The sequence below is a fragment of the Thunnus maccoyii genome, chromosome 3 (genome assembly GCF_910596095.1).
Source record: "Thunnus maccoyii chromosome 3, fThuMac1.1, whole genome shotgun sequence".
Taxonomy (NCBI): Eukaryota; Metazoa; Chordata; class Actinopteri; order Scombriformes; family Scombridae; genus Thunnus; species Thunnus maccoyii.
This window is the reverse complement of record NC_056535.1, coordinates 4,595,742-4,610,614: the sequence shown is the minus strand read 5'-3', so window position 1 is coordinate 4,610,614 and position 14,873 is coordinate 4,595,742. Positions and strand designations below refer to the sequence as shown.

Sequence of the window (14,873 nt, the reverse complement as noted above, 5' to 3'; positions counted from 1 at the left end):
AGTTAAGGAAAGATAATGGTAATGTTGGTCTGTAAGGGGACACAAACTCCTTGCTCCTGCATTAAGATCAAGCCCATTCACCACCCCGACTTCCATCCCCATACATTCTACCTTGCTACATAAAGAGCCCACAACTTCCTGTAATGCAACTGACACTAGCATTGAATGTAAATCCTACAGTACAATGAAAAATTGCCCAATATGAATCTAATTAGGATACTGAGCTGGGAGATCACAGCCTGACAAAGGCAACGCATCCTCACAAGAAAAACGACAGTATAGATCTAAATTTCAGCTGGCAAAAACAACCTATAGTTAATGTTTACACCATCTAGCAGCCATAGTAATTATGACCTGGGGCAGTGACGCAGTTCAGATGTTCAATAAGGCGGGTTGAGCGGATTTCGCTGCAGGAGACCACTGTTCATTTCACATTACTGGTGTTTACTGTTGCCATGATGAAGAAGGTTGCATAACTTTAAGAAAGTATAAAGCACATCTCAACTGATCATTTTAACCCTAACCCTAAGTGTTTTTTGTGCCTAAACATAACCAGACCTTAACCACAGCATTGTCACACCATAAGACATCATTATTTTTTCATAGTGATTTGTAACGGTTTTGGAGAGCAGTATGGCTGTAAACATAACTATAGGTTGTTTTTTGCTGGCTGAATTTTAGACCTATACTGTCATTTAATTATGAGGATGGAAGACTACAGAACTACGGTGAGCAAAGAGCAGAGACGGAAAACAGACTGAACCCTCCAAATGTCTACTGTGCCTAAAAATTCTGCCCTTTAAAATCTCAGACAAAGTCCAACACCTACTTACCAAGCTTTGGCCATCTTCAGGCAGCCTTTATTTAAATTCTTTCTATAAAAAAAATTCTGTAATGATGAGACAGGGTCATTACTCTTAGAAAAATATACATTTAAAAGAAATTAACCTATATCTGTTCACTACATTTGTTCCATGACATCAAAGAGATCTGACGGCCAGGCAGAAATTACAAACATAATTCATTATGAATTATTCAGATGATAATGAGCACTACTCTGTGGCCACTCACCGAGCAAATCAAATTATACAACAAATGGAGAAAAAAAAGTGCCTTCACCAAATATGATTACAGTACTTTGATAGGCCTAATGTGTTTTGTTTGTCACAGCAGAGTGCAGATAAAGGAGCAGCGATTGCTCCAGTCACACATGATAGTACATCAGTTAACCGGTCAAAAGCTTTGCTTGTTCCAAACAAACCCCATTCATCTAGCTTTGGAGTATGATTGTTTGAACGTCTGAAATTTCATGACCCAGTTCCCATGCAGGTTTTTCAGAAGCGGCATCAAATGAAGCCGTTCACAGGGTAATCATGTGGTGTTAGCAGACACATCAATGATTCGCCTCAACGTGCTCCACATCAAACACATCATTCATATCAGCATTAACACTGACAATGGCGGGAAATCAATTGTGTGTGTGTATGTGTGTGTACAGTCTGTGTGTTTTGGAGCAAAATCAATGTCTGAAAAAACAACTTTTAACAGTCTGTGTTGTTTTCTAACCCTGCCTGTCCTCTTCCCTGCAGCCAGGACAGCTCATCACTTCATCACACCACCGGCTGTTTCTGCACAATAACAAGAATGCTATTAACATATATGGAAATGCTGTGTGAAAACAAGAAGCTACCCCTTCCCTCATGCCCGCTGTATGCACTCGTCTGTGCGTGTGTGTATGTGCATGCCTGAGTGTGTGTTTCTGCATGTGTGCCCGCTGTGTGCACTCAGATTCTGTGTTCAGAGGGAATTGCTCGCTTTGATGTTCTCCGATGCAGGCAACTGCTGATACCCCTATTAGCTTGCACAGAGCTGATGCAAGCTACGCTATAGTGCTAGTCCCCAAAAACTGGTTCATTTCAATACTAAGTGGAGCAAGATTGAAATAAGCAACATTCAAATGCAGCCTGGGGATGTCAGCACAAAGAGACAAAACCACACACTTTATTTAGGAAGATAAGGCTCTGGAATTAACATGGTGATAATGATGATAATAAACTCGTCTTCCTGCGACACAGCCAAGGGGACAGTGCTGAATCAGAGAAGGGGGAAGGAGACGTATGTGGTTGGAGGTGAGGAGATAGGAGTCACACAGAAAGAGGAAGGAGAGAAAAAGTTCAGCAGAGATAACAGGAAGTGGAGGAAAAACTGAAGGGGAGATGGGAGCTTGAGTACAGTAGAAGGTCTGGTAGAGTTTGGGTATGTTAGACTCAAACTAGAGCTGGCCAGAAGTGAGCAAACAAAACATTTGTAATGTGTCTTTTTTAAATTATTTTTTAAGCAGTGTGTCTACACTGGTATGTATTGCCTCCTTTAATCCACAACCTTGTCCGACATTAATAAAAGCTCCACTAGCACAACCTGTTTGGGTCCAATGCCCCCTTGTGGCCTAAAAGGTACACAACAGCTAAACCTGGGCAGACAATGTTGGGATTAAGCCAGATTTTAACCCCTACTAATTTTAGAATGGAGCCAGACTTTTGATGTTCAGTTTGAGGAAGGTAGAGACAGTTGATTGATCGAACAACTAGCAATCTGGTTGTTGGACAATTAGATGTCATAGCATGATGTAGCTAACTAAAATTTAACTTCAATGCAAAACTAACAAATCATAATGTTTGCATCATGTCAGCCATCTGCAGGTACATTTTCTTCCCTTTTGGTCACTCAGTGATTCTCTGAAATGATAATATTGGTCTGTCTATTCATCACTCTGACCCAGACTGAAATGTCTTGACAACTATTGGATTGATAGGAGATTTTGTGGATATCCATGGTGCCCAGAGGACATTCATGTTGTGCTCAGGACAAATTGTAATAACTTTGGCCATACTTTTTATCTAGCGCCATCATTGGGTTAAAATTTTACTTTTTCCTATACTTTGGTTTGTGACTCAATATTTACAAAACTAATGACATTCCCATCAGCCTCAGCTGTACTTTGTATTTAGTGCTAATTAGCAAACGTTAGCATGCTAACACACTGAACTAAAGTGGTGAACAATACATTATCTGCTAAACATCAGTATATTAACATTATCACTATGAGAACTGCTGTGCCTAGATACAACCTCACAGAGCCGCTAGCATGGTTGTAGACTTTTAAACTGGATTTATACTAGTTACAATTCCTCCCTCAGCCCTGTATATATTTTTTATATTGTCCATTCTGCCTCCATCCCTGCCACACTCTCTCTTCCCTTTTGCCATTTTCCACCTGTCCACCAGACTTTCTTGCCTGGTTCTCACACCCACCTGCTCACCTGTTGCCACTCCTCAATTATCTTCGCCTGCTACTCATTATCTCAGTCCCAGTTGCTTACACACCGTTTCCTGCCAGATCATCAATTATGTTATGTTGAACACTTTTTTTTCCTCTTTCTGTGTTTTCTGCCTGCTTACCTGCCACCTGTGGTTTTGACCTGCCTGCCTTGCCCTCTGGACTTGGTTGCCTGTTTTGGACTCCCTTCCAGGTACTGACCTGAGGGGTGTACTACAAAGCGAAATTAGTGGGTTAGTGAGGTAAGTTGAGCCTAAAGCCAGGGTTTTCAATGTCACGCAGGTGGCTCTCTTTTAACCTGGCTACATCACCATGGTAACTTATGCTGCAAACTTAACCTGCCCGGAGCAGGTTATGTTCCTTGTTTCAACTTAAATCAGCAATAAAAAGCACCGCCCTTTAACTAACTACCTGATTTTCTGCCAAGTCTGTTTAACACTGCTGGTACTGCAGCTATTAGAACACCGATTAGAAAATTGATTAGTCTTTTATCATACTTACCATTGATTTGATATGTCATATTGTAAATTTGTAGTGGTGTAATGGTGCAATAGGTTAGGGTTACTTAGGGGATGGGATTTTGTTACAATATATCAAACTGTATTTCAAAATTTAAAAAAAAAACTAATAAAGACAAAAAAACTAATGAAGAAATACTTTGAACAAAAAAAATAAAATAAAATGTATTAGTCCATTGGTATTTATCACACATAATATCAAATCTATAATATTAATTTCACTTTGATTTGGCCAAAACCTAAAGTGATTTCCACTTATCCTTCATTATGGGACAGAGTCAGACCTGAGTGCACTTCCTGAGTATAATGTTTAAATCTGCTGCATCAAGTTTAAAGTTTAAGAGCTACTCTGGATGTGGGAGGCGCAGAGAGAGCATTGAGTGGTAAAATATAAGTATAATAAGTATTTTAACTAATTATGAATTAGTTTTTTAATTAACAAATTTACACAATCAGCAGTTTTCTGCCAGCATTCCTCTCTCACCTTATTTGCAGCAACAGTGTTGCTTTTTGCTGTGATAATGTATTTTTATTCTTCATAGCTCTCCGTTATAATGACCTGATCCTCCTGACTGAAGCAGGTGGCACGCAATCTGTCAATATTGTGCAGAAAAAGAGTCACATGACGCGTTAAATGCCCCCTTTCATGGGGATGCGCACAGAGCCTGAAGCAGAAAGCCTGGGCTAACAAAGAAAGTTCATAACTACCGTCGTGATACCACTTATCTCTGATCGCGAATTTAGGGTTAAGCCTGGATATGTTGAACTTGTTTCATAGTACAGCCCTCTGGGTTGGCTCTGCTAAATGTCAGTTGCTGAAAAGGGGAAGATAACTGAGCCTTTTCTCAATATACTTCATGTTGTATTCACTCTGATCAGTCTCTACCAGCATCAGAGCCAATCACAGTTGTTGTTTCTACATGGTATTTCTGTATCCACCGTAGCTCCGACATGTAGTTACAACTAAAAGGAGAAGCCAGTCAGATACAGTGTAGTCCATGGCATTGCTTCAGAGTCTTTGCACAAAGTTGTTTCAGGCAGAGCATCTCCCCCTAAAGCAGAAGTATAAATCAAGCTTTAGTCTTGTTCATACTTTCAGTTTAAAGGGTAACTTTTATTGCAGTTGGCAACAGATAGAACCAGTCAGGGATTTTATGTTTACGTGAAGCTAATCAAATAGAATGCCAAACTGTCCATGCAGAGAGAGTGATTAAAACATGTAGTATGAGTTCACACAACATACAAGATTAATGAATTGTACAGCGTTTGCCAAGCATATGACCCCAAAACCCCAAAAAGCTCAAAAACTTGAAGCATTTAATTGCATAACTTTCCCAGCACTAACTCAAATAGTGCCATGGGCCCTGCAAATTCACAAGATCTTCTTAATTTTGTTAAACAACTGCTCCCTTGTTGTTGTTGTTTTGAGTTTTTTTTTTCCTGCTTATTCTCTCTTCCCTCCTCATAGAAAAGTCCCCCAGTCAAGGCAAAGGCAGGAGCCGACCTTCCAGTCACCCCACTCTTTCCTTGGCCTTCTTTCTCTGTTGCCTTGCCATTGATGATGCCACACGTGTATCGTTAAGCTGCAGCAGAAAACTTTAGACTCAGGAGAAATAATCGAGGGGCGAAACGGCCCTGCGGAAAATAAATGGATAAACTTTGAACTTGCAACTCAGCAAGGTTTATTTGTCAGATGTAAGCCTAGAGTGCCTTTCCTGTAATAAAAAAAATACCCACAAGTTTAACTTCATGGACTAATCCAACTTGACAGCACGCTTAGTGTGATGAGAAGTTCAGATGCCCAAAGCCAACGGAAGGAAAATAAGAGAGGAAAAAAAAAAAAAAAAAGACAAGAGGTGACTTTCAAAGTTGTTTTGCTAAAAGAACAGTCAAACTGTCCGGCAAACAGTAGCACTGTATCGAGATGGGAGGTATATTAACGCCCAAAGAGTTGCAATGATGTAACCTTTCTTTTGCATTTTGGGGAAAGGTTACAGGGGATTGCTTTGAGGATTGTAGAAAGCACACAAGGAGCAAAGAACACCTCAAAAACATGAAGACTTGGCACAACCTGGCAGAAAGATTAAGCTGCAACAAAAATCGATGCAATAAACCGGGACGTAATATTGCAATGAAAAGCTGGGAGATGGATTGAGAGGACGACTCGCTCTTGTCTGTCATTTCACAATGCATCATCTACTACTGCCAGCGCTTGCAGTCATTTTAACTCGGCAGAGATTTAAAAACCTGGACGTGGAGCAACTGATAACAGCATTTATCGGTTCGAACTGCTAGAGGGTGAAATGTTAAATCTGAACACCCACACCTCCTGTGTGAAGATAAAGAGCTACTTTGCCTGAATTTACCTTCTAAATGATGTCTATTCAGCATTATTACAGCTACAGATAACACATGATGAATATAATATGAAAGGAGTCTGCATTCTAATATTCGAGCGATCACTTTTATGTTCCAGATGATACACTTTTTCAGCCATTTTTGCCAAAAGTGGTCATACAAAGACAAAGACGGCAAAGACGGCATGTTTAGTCTCACATTATACATGGAATTCTACTAGATGTGAGTAGTTCATGTTTGACAGCAGCAGTATGTTACACAGCAGCTCAAAGGCTACTGGCACTAAACTGGTTCTCCCTGCCAAGAACCTCCAGAATACAAAGTCTGCCACCACACACATACACACACACACACACACACCCAATCCTGCCCCCAGATTCAACTTTCCAGGGCTTAATGGGAAACCTGATTTTCAAGCGGTGCCAAAGGCATGTCGCCCTGACTAAACTAACTCTTTCGAGTGGGGGGAAAAAACAGGAAGGGTGAGGAGAGGATAGAGGGAGAGTTCAGAGAAGGAGAAATGAATGCATATGCAAAATGCCAGATCTCCGCAACAATGCACGAGGCTAATGAATACCAAGATGAGTTTATGAGGATTTCTAGGTCGGAACTGAACTGACTGGCACGTTTCATATTTAGCACCAGGACAGAGGAAAACAAGCTGATTTGTAATGTAGTGGAGTCGCAGCACAATCAGACGCTGGGTTTCCTTCTATTTCCTCAAGACTTGTGTATTTAATATCCACAATATCATAAAAGTTTTTATGCTCACTTGAAGGTGAAATTGTCCTTATTAAAAATTAAATCAGAAGAATAGGTCTCTTTAATAGAATAATGTAGGTTCGACTGCTTCTGACTGACCAGTTTGAAAGTGGTTTGGTCAGACTGAGGAGCTGTTTATAAAACGTCTTTCATCTCAACATCCTCGGCTGTAAGGCGCAATGGTTCATTAGACTTTTATCAATTTCTTGTCTTCAGGTTTGAGGTTTGCACAGGCTCACTTCTCTTTTGGATCCATTTTTTGAAAATGTATTTATGCATGTTGAGTTCTGGAGTCTTTTCCGCAGGTTCTTTCTATGGCATCAAAGGAATGCAATGAGGATTTGAATCTTACATGCACTGAATATATAATTTCAACATTTAATCACTACTCAATACTTAATTCTGAAAATTAATGCCACTGACTAGACTGCATCTGAATGTATGTTTTATGTTTTATATTAACTATTATTGTGCCATTTAAAAAAATGATTTATTTTTGTTAGGTTTCACAAATTCATGTCTCCAATATATTCAAGCTGTGTAAAATTAATATAAAATAAATCAAGTCAAGTCAAAATATTAAAACACTAAAATACAGACTTGAACATCCAGTCTATTAGAGACTTAACAAGCTCTTTGTGTTTTATGTTTGTGGAATTTAAGTGGTATTTAAATTTCAGCATTAAATAGTCAGTAGAGGTTAAAATCTCAGTTTCTTTTTTCCTCACATAGTTCTACTTTAGATTATGACAGATTGAAAAATTGATTTTTTTTATTTCACACTAATTTAAAAAATGTTTGATTTTCACAATTCTTTTAATTTTATAGTAATTTTTAAAAAAAAGAAATGTGAGAGGAGATGTAAGATTAATTTGTGTAGCCGTGTGTGATGTAAACATGTGTCTGACAACACAAGGCGTTCGGCTGAGCGCAGACAGGAGGAGACGGAGGCAGTGAAGAGCTGGAATCCAATAAAAGGCTTAAATAAAGGCAGGACATGTTGCCGCTACTGATAAAAGATTTTTCATGCGTGCGAGCACTGAAACCAGAAAACACAAAGCAGTACAGACACACACACACACACACACACAATATAAAAATACACACAATGTATCACAGACACATACATATTAAATATGAATAAAAATAAAAGGATTCACAGACTTTATGACACAGGTAGGCAGAATAACTTTATACAATAAATTTAACAGCCAGAAATGATTTGATGCAGAGTGAAGGAGTGTGCCTGTGTCAGCACTTTAAATATCATGTGTTAAAGCTTGCATGCAAGTTTGCAGGTGTATGAATGTTTGAATGTGTATCTGCATGTCTATGTAGCGTGTGTGTGTGTGTGTGTGTGTGTGTGTCGCGTGTTAGTCTAGCGTGGCAGTGTGTGGAATGTCCCAGTTTAACCACAGATCTTGCCAATGGTTTGTGTTCACAGCGTGACAGCACCCCTGCTGCTATCTGAGAGGAGAGTAAAGGAGAGGGAGCACGCCAAGTGGAGCAGTGTACTACACACACACACACTCACACACACACTCGCATGCAGAGCGTGGGCATGCGATACAGTACATCGATAAACTTGTATATACTTGGGTGATTTAAGAGGAATAAAAGAAAATAGCCTCCTTCCTGTAAATGGTTATTATAGTGTGAAGTGCAGTATTAAAGCATGAAACACTGTTATCCAGCAGTGGTTTGGGTTGGTTGTTGATCCGTTAGATTGAAGTCATCTTCTTTCACTCTCACATTGATTGACATTTTCACACAAGGGCTGAGAGTTTATAGAGTGCTGGATGTATTATCATTCTGTTCACATTGTTTATATTGTTAAAACATTTTTAAAATGACAGATTTTGAGAAGATATTTTGGGGGAAAAAATGAAAAAAAGCACTTAACACACAAAAGTAAATCATTAACATGCCAAGTAATCTGTTTTGGGAACATTTATAGTGATAATCAATCAAATATTGCACACGAGATGGTCATTTCTTGTGATAATCGTGGGAAACTACAAAAGTAACAGTAAACATGTTTGCTGCTACACAACCCACAAATATTTTTCTAATCAAAATCACCTCAGTACACAGAGCTGCACTAAGCCTAATTGTTGAACACAGGCCCATTTGTAGGTTGGAGAATAGATTGGTTGGTTTATTATTTTATTTATTCAGAGAACAACCTTTTTCAATTTTGAAAAAGATTTGTTGAATTGGTTATTTGTTTCATAGACCACTAAAACATGCACAGTGTGGCATTGTCTTTGTTGTTGCCTGTTCCTGTGATAAATGTAGAAATAGTGAATGCTAAAGACCATCATCTCTGTGTGGACTGATAATTCTGTCTGTTGAGTATTAAACATTTGCATGAGTGTATTCAAGAGCAAAATCCTCACTCAGACTTTGGGGGGAGCGAGTGAGAGAATAACTGTGTGAGTGTGTGTGTGTGAGTGTGTGTGTGTGTGTGTGAGGATAATGCATATGGAAGCAAATGATTGCCATAATAATTGGAAATATATCAGCAACTGAATACCACATTTTGACATTTAATCACTACTGAATACTTGATGATGAAATATAAATACCACAGAATTTATTTCACTGAAATATTTGACTTTGAAAACCATCTTTCTGAATTTTCACTTTTTGAAATTCTCAATAGTCACTTTCAGGATGTACAATTCCAAAAACGTTATTTCCAGTATATATTTATTTTAAGGTTCTTAAATTCAGATTCACATTCACGTGCCATCCATCCCTCAGATCTGAATTTTAGCATCTGAATCTCATCAGTTGTATTTGAGCAGCCAGTTTCACAGTTTTTGACCTGATTTGAATGGTTCAATCTGATTTGAGCTAATCGAGCAACTTGAATATAACTTTTGAATATTAAGGAGGTGAATTTTCTGAATTTGAGAACCCTAAAATATATACTGGAAATAAAGTTGCAAATGAGATTCCACAAAGTGAAATTCAGACCACATAAATTCAGAAAGGTGGCTTTCAAAGTCAAACATTTCAGTGCAATAAATTCAGTGGTATTTAACAACATTAAAGTATTCAGTGGTGATAAAATTTCAAAATGTGATATTCAATTGCTGATATAAATCCAATTATTATTGCAATTATTTGCTTCCATGGTTGTGTATTAGCAGCACTTCAAAAATTGTCCTGACAGATGCTGTGAAATGATGTTGGGGAATAAGTTAAAAGCCTGTGGTGATATCTGTGGGTGAGATATCAGCTTTTGTACATCTGAATAAAGATGCAAAGTGGAAAACTGTAAAGCTCTCAAAGATCCCACACTGTGTGTGACACTGAAATTACAGACTTTTAGTTGTTAAAGCAAGTCCAAAATCATGCTTTAACTTGAATATATCAGCATGTGTGATTTCAGTGTCACAGATATTGTAGGAAATTTTGAGGCTCAGATTTCTCTCACAGTTGCTGATTTTGAATCTGAACTCATATGTTCGCTATACAACCTTTTTTCTCAATCTTTAACCTCACCATTCATATATATTGTGCAAAAAATATTGTAAATTATTGACGAGCAGTGTGGAATGAGAAGCAGGAAGCAGCTCTCTTCAGTGTCAATCCTTTATTGACGTGCAGTACAGAGAATAAAAACTCAAAAAACACTGAAGTAAAATACAGGTAGGGTCAAGAAAAGTGACTTGGTTCTCTTTCTTCCCTGCTGTGTCCTGTGACTACATGCTGACTCTCCTAAATGAATTACAGCAGCAGATGCATAATAGTGAGATAAAGAAAGTGGACTTTCCTGTACAATGCTGTTCCATTTCAGTTTTGTAATTGGGATGAGTAGGGCAAACACAGAGAATGAAAAGAATCAGTGTAAATTAACCACTAGCATGTAGTTCTTTAATTGCCTTTAACTGCAAAGACATTCTTTCCCTATCTACCAATGCTATGTGATAATGAAATCATCCCAAACAATGCTGACAGTTTGTGGAACTCACTTGTCTTTTAGGCTGTTTCATAAAGAAATGCTTTATATCTGGCCAATCCTTTTCCCTAGAAACTCCCTCATAGTTGCTGAGTTGTTCTGACTGCAAGTCAAGCACTGATAGAGGAACCATACGCATAAAACTAACATTATCACACCTGCCTGTTAGGGAAATAAACAGTTTGACCCTTTACTTGCTAACTAATATATACTGAGCATACATACACATGATCACTGCAACACTGGTAGAAGCAATATTAGTGTGTTTAGAGACAGAGACCTCAGGACAACAGCTGGTGATATGAAGGTTGGCAGCTAGCCGAGTTCTACAAACTTTTTTGCCTCATCCCTGACAAACTCTGAAATAATGGACTTCAATACAACACACAACATGCTGCCAACAATATTTTTATGCAAGTGTTGTTTGAGTGATACACTGTCTTGGTGCTCACCTCAAACCCGCATCTTATCAGTTTGCTTTCTGTCTGCCTCTTTTGTGTATGCTCTTCTTTTGTTTCTTTTGTGGTACACCACCAGGTACTAGTACAATCAATGCTGCCTCCACCCAACCAAATGTAATTAAACACAGCAAAGTAACTGACAGTGTAGTTTCATGAGCTTGAACACTGGGGGGGGACGTGTCCTCCGGTCCCCTGTGGCAATTACACGTATGAGTGTATTTGTATTGACTGTTGTACTGAAATGACAACCAGTTGGCTTGCCAACAACTACCAGTAAATTCTGTGTCACAGGAATAAGAATCGATAATTTACTAGTCTATGTCTTAAAGCTTTTGCTAATCAGTATGAGCTTGTAAACAGTGGGCGAATCATGTATTTGCACATTTTCTTGTGATGAGTGACAAGTCAGCTAACGTTTCTGATATCCAATTATGATTGTATAGACTATTAACCATGTAATGCATATGTATTTGTTTCAGTTGCCTGACAAAGGAACTAACAAATCTATTGGAGTTCACTTGTTTTCATTGGCGAAGCTATTTTACGCTAGACTAGCTTGTTGTTAAGCTTAATGGTGGGCTATTGCCTAAGTTGGCTGGCTGTATTGAGCCGCTTTAATAGTGATTTAATTTCACAACAGTGACAAACAGTGCCAGGGCTTAGGCCAAACACTATCATTACCTGGCTGTCACCAATGAATGCAGGTCAGGGAGACGTGGATCACGTTGCTCTGCAGGGAACTCGATCTGCGAGCGTTAACTGTGGTGGCTGTGACAGGGAAGTGGAAGAGGAAGGGGCAGGGGCTTGTTCAGTTTTACAGAATTAAAAGTCACATGCAGTTGTCGGGCTTTTAATTGAGAATTGATGCCATGGGCCAAATTGAAAAACTAAAGTATGAAATTAGAAAAACAAATAGAAAAAAAGGCAAAAAGGGCACTTATCCAGGGCAGGTGCTTGAGCACCACCAGGGGACTATTTGTACACGTGCCTGGTGGCATTGATTAGCAAACCTTGCAAACAAATGATGGCTCTGTGCAAAGAGCCACTAAAATATTAAAGATTGCTCCTTTAAGGATGACCTCACCTCTCACCCTTTTGTTACATTTACCTTAATCTGAATCATACGGTGTTGTCCGTAGCACAATATTGTCCATTGATTGGTGAAGATTCAATGTTTTGCTGCAAATCTGCTTCTTTAAGGGAAGTGTTGCTGCAGGGCATTGTTCTTGTTTTACAGAAACTGTTTAAATTCCCAAAAGATAAGATGCTGTGCATATTCAGCTCTGCTGTATTACATTATGGAAAAGGATCAGGCTGCAGTCACATATCCAGTGTGATAGACACAAGATCAATGGTGGAGCTGGATTAATGTCATCATTAGAAGAGGAAGCAGCTTTAGAGGACAGAAAATAGAAGTTTCTGCAGTGACTCAACAGAATATGAAAAGGTATTTGGATAGACAGCATGAGAAACCCAAAGTGTTTTTGTACAGATACTTTTCAAACTTAGGTCCTACTTTGTCCCATTCATCAGGCAAATGAACTGTACCAGGCTATCAAGTCATCTGTTGATCACATGATCTGTTTGTTCATGTGTGTTTTTTAACCTTTTCTTACCCACTGAACCCCAAGAGATCAATAAGAACCACTTTAAAGCCTTTCTTTTTTTAAAGCACAGACCTTGTTGACCCATTCCTTTCATATCCTAGACTTAATTTGGAATTCAAATCAACTGTAAAAAAAAAAAAAGAAAAAGGCTTCATGCATATAATTCATACATTAAACACAAGCAGCACACCATTCTTGAGGTGTTGTGCTTTTTTTTCTAACAGCCTGAAGCTAGAGAGGGAAAATTATTCCTCTTTAGATGTATTGCATATGGATGAATGAACGAGTGCCAGGGAGATCAGGCGCTACCAATATGCAAATGGAGGGACTAATCACTCCCAAAATAAAAATGACCAACATCAGCAGGATTTCTGCCTTCCTCGAACAACACAGCTCAACACTAGAGTTGAACCAACATGAGGTTTTAAAGGCCAGTACTGGTTATTTAGTAATGAAACTGCTGATTGCCAGCGGCCTGCTTGTACTCTATGACTTAAACATCTGCTTTGCCTTGTACAAAACCTCATGCAGTGGCCTGAGGTCAAGCAGAAATGGACACAGACGGTTCACTCTAGACTAGCCTACGCTGTCACAGTCATTCATTCATTGCCATTTTCTCAAACTGTCTTATTTCAGATGCTGCCTCTCCCACCTGCCCTGCAGTAACTCCAGCCCTCCCTTCCTGCCTTCCCAGTCACCTGATTCCCCCACACCCATTGGCACACCTGTTCCCCATTCCCTCATTAGCTCCCCTGCATTTATACCAGTTCATTTCCACTTGCCCTCTGCCAGACTGTCTGTTGCGCTGTTCCAGCCATACAGCTTTCCAGCCTTTGTCCCCTTTTTGCAACCTGCCTGCCTGTTTGACCTCCTGCCTGTTTTTGGACTTTGCTTTTTGCCTGCTCACTTTGCCGTGTTTGCCTGGTTCTACTGGCTGCCTGTTGCTGATCTATGCCTACCTGCTGGCTTGGTGCCCCCCCTCCGTTCTGTCTTTTTAATAAAGGTATTGTTTGAACTTTTACACGTTGTCTGAGATTTATATTTGAGTCCAGTGTTTACCTGAGCTGTGACATACACTGACTTACCTGTATGTGCCATGCCTTTCTGTCAACTACAACTGACTTCACTATCAAAGAATCAGCCTTGGGTTATTCTTTTTCTTATTGACAACAAATCCCATGAAAAGACCGAAACCAATAATGCATTAGTCCATCTCTCTTTGTGACTTCCCTACCCTGGCACTCAGCCCTCAGCCCATTAGTTCCTTCTGAAGATGTATCTTTTAATAATAAGCCATAAATATATGGTTTAATTTTACAAAGGGCTAGGGTAATTCCCCTAAACAGCTGGTCCCTGTAGTTTTGAGAAAATGTTACTCAAACGAGGAAATAGTGCATTTGTTGGGGACTATTTTCAGCAGTGGATTAATCTACATTTTGTGTTCTAGTGAGTATTTTAGCAACAGTCAAAATAAATTACAGTGTGTGTCTCCGTGGTAATGAAGAAACAGAGTGTGGCTCATTGATGTGTTTTTAATAGTTTTTGGACAATAATGAAGCTCTATTACACATTGGAATAATTAGGCTTTGGATACACACACACACAGTACTTGTTAGTAATAATTTCATGTTGGTTTTGGTCATTATTATGTCTAAAATGCGGCTTTCTTACATCATTGTAAATTGCTTATCACTGTGACGATCCTTTCTGGACAGGATTCCCCAAACTCTCCCTGCAGGAGCCTGGCGGGAATCTCAGGTTGAGATTCAGCTCACCTGGACTGACTGATTATAAGCTGTCTTCAATTCTTTTTTCTTTTAGTTACTACAAGCTACATTCACCTATTCATCACACACACAT

The 14,873-nt window shown here is 39.1% G+C and overlaps 1 long non-coding RNA gene across 1 annotated transcript; it reads left to right on the top strand.

The window, feature by feature from the left end:
- Positions 1–3,193: 3,193 nt before the first annotated feature.
- On the top strand, positions 3,194–14,034 carry LOC121890336. The gene is made up of 2 exons (XR_006093737.1): positions 3,194–3,579; positions 13,650–14,034. It is a non-coding gene; the product is annotated as an uncharacterized LOC121890336 (long non-coding RNA).
- The last annotated feature ends 839 nt before the right edge of the window (positions 14,035–14,873 follow it).